We start from the raw sequence: 2,999 nt of genomic DNA on the forward strand, positions 1-2,999 counted from the left end.
CTTGAGTCAATCGAGCTGTACTTTTGCTTTGTTGTGAATCTGGGCAGATTGTCAACTCGTTTGCAATTTTGCCGGTGATGTTGTAGTTGATCCGTGCATGCTATGCTATCGTTCTTGCCATGTCTAGATTGCATTTTGTGCCTTCTTAATGGATGTATGCTTTCCTTGCCATGAATTGCACCGTAGTGAGTGCATCGAGCTCGTAAACATGCCTACTTGAGTTATGTTTCAGCATGGGTCAGTTTTCACTTAGTCTAAAAACTGATTATATTTTTGCTATGTTCGTGTGCTTGTTAGTATATTTTCGGATCCCTTTTGGCTCAAGGTCACTAAGGGAATTTTGTTAAGCTATTTGAGTAGCTCCATGCCATATTTTACTATGTCATGTTCAGGTCCTGTAGCATGTTGTTTTGTTGCTCCAAAGAGGGCTATATGATCTGAAATTTCAGACAAGTGTTAATTTCACTAAGTCTGAGATCTGTTTACCATTTGCGTTTTTGCCATGCTTGTTTGAACCTGTTAATGGATGAATTGGCCGTAGCTCAGTGCTAGACTTTTGTTAAGCATCTTGAATTCTTCCCTGCCATGTATTTTTTTGTCTTGTTTGAGTGCTGTAGCATGTTCATCTCATTGCATTTAGATGCCTACTTGCTGTAAATCACAGACCCGGGTCATTTTTGAATCGCTTTCCATTTCCAAACCGTAACTCCGATTCCGGCGTTCTTTATATCGTTTGAAAGCGATTTCATCTCATCTTTCCAGTGGCACACTTGGTTTTCCAAGTTGAGGCCAGGTTCATGCATTTACTGTCATATCTTGCATTTTGCATCCCGCATCGCATCCCGCATAGCATATCATCTTTGCATTGTGTTGTTTGAGTTTGCACGTGGTTGATTGTATTCTTGTTGCTTGTTTGTCTTGTTTGGGTAGATCCGGGAGACGAGTTCGCTAACGAGGAGCCTGTTGAGTTTGCTTTCGAGGATCCAGTCAACTCTGACAGCTTTGCAGGCAAGATGATCATACCCTCGAAATCACTACTATCTTTGCTATGCTAGTTTACTCGCTCTTTTGCTATGCCAATGCTACGATGCCTACCACTTGCTTGTCAGCCTCCCAAATTGCCATGTTAAACCTCTAACCCACCATGTCCTAGCAAACCGTTGATTGGCTATGTTACCGCTTTGCTCAGCCCCTCTTATAGCATTGCTAGTTGCAGGTGAAGATAGAAGGCCGTTCCTTGTTGGAACATTTATTTACTTGTTGGGATATCATCATATTATCTTGTTATCTTAATGCATCTATATACTTGGTAAATGGTGGAAGGCTCGGCCTCTCGCCTAGTGTTTTGTTCCACTCTTGCCGCCCTAGTTTCCGTCATATCGGCGTTATGTTCCCGGAGTTTGCGTTCCTTACGCGGTTGGGTTATAATGGGAACCCCTTGATAGTTCGCCTTGATTAAAGCTTTTCCAGCAATGCCCAACCTTGGTTTTACCATTTGCCACCTAGCCTTTTCCTTCCCTTGGGTTCTGCAGACTCAAGGGTCATCTTTATTTTAACCCCCCGCCCCCGGGCCAGTGCTCCTCTGAGTGTTGGTCCAAACTGTCAGCCGCCGGTGCTTACCAGGGGCAACTCTGGGCTGGCCTACCGGAAGTTTAGACAATCTGAGTGTGCCCTGAGAATGAGATATGTGCAGCTCCTTTCGGGATTTGTCGGCACATTCGGGCGGTGTTGCTGGTCTTGTTTTAACCTGTCGAAGTGTCTTGAATTACCGAGATGCCGAGTCTGATCGGAACGTCTTGGGAGGAGGTATATTCCTTCGTTGACCGTGAGAGCTTGTCATGGGCTAAGTTGGGACTCCCCTGTAGGGATTGAACTTTCGAAAGCCATGCCCACGGTTATGGGCAGATGGGAATTTGTTAATGTCCGGTTGTAGATAACTTGAACCTTAATTTAATTAAAATGAATCGACCGTGTGTGTAACCGTGATGGCCTCTTCTCGGCGGAGTCCGGGAAGTGGACACGGTGTTGGAGTAATGTTTGCGCAGGTTGCTCTCTAGTTTCTCGCTCGCGCTTTGCCTCCTCTTCTCGCTCTCTTTTGCGAATAAGATAGCCACCATATATGCTAGTTGCTTGCTGCAGCTCCACATATATTTGCCTTACCCCTACCTATAAGCTTAAATAGTCTTGATCGTGAGGGTGCGAGATTGCTGAGTCCCTGTGGCTCACAGATTACTATTACACCAGATGCAGGTCCAGGTGATTCCGCTCCAGGTGACACGTTCGAGCTCAAGTGGGAGTTCGACGAGGACTCTCAGTGTTACTATGTTTCCTTTCCTGATGATCAATAGTGGTGCCCTGTTGGGGGAGATTGGGACCGTGTCGCATGTTGGGTTTTCTTCTATTTTGGCGCCGTAGTCGAGCCATGAGTGTTTGGATGATGTATGTTATTTATGTACTTGATTGACGTGGCGAGTGTAAGCCAACTATGTTATCCCTTTTCATTATTTATATTACATGGGATGTTTGTGATGATTACCTGACTTGCGACATATGCCTTCAATGCGATTATGCCTCTAAGTCGTGCCTCGACACGTGGGAGATATAGTCGCATCGAGGGTGTGACAAGTTGGTAATCAGAGCCTTCCCCGACCTTAGGAGCCCCATTGTTTGATCGTTTTTAGCAGCCGAGTTGCGTCTAGAAAAATGTTTTGAGTCATTTAGGAATTATATATCGAAGAGTTTAGGAATTCTTTTTACTTCCCAGTCTCCTCATCGCTCTGGTAAGGCATCCTGACGTAGAGTTTTGACTCTTCTCTTCTCGAATTTCACTAAAAAAAATTTAGGATCACGCGGGTATCTTGGAATCGTTCCGATGGTTTTATGATCAGAACATTGTCTTGGTGCCTCCTGTCAGGGGTTTAGTGGAAGTGTCCCGGGGAGTTGAGCTCTGAGGTGTTGTCATCATAATTTTATCGTTACAATTCTGGAATACTTGAGTT

This window comes from Triticum urartu, chromosome 3A (assembly GCF_056163025.1).
Source record: "Triticum urartu cultivar PI428250 chromosome 3A, HENAU_Tu73, whole genome shotgun sequence".
Classification (NCBI taxonomy): domain Eukaryota; kingdom Viridiplantae; phylum Streptophyta; class Magnoliopsida; order Poales; family Poaceae; genus Triticum; species Triticum urartu.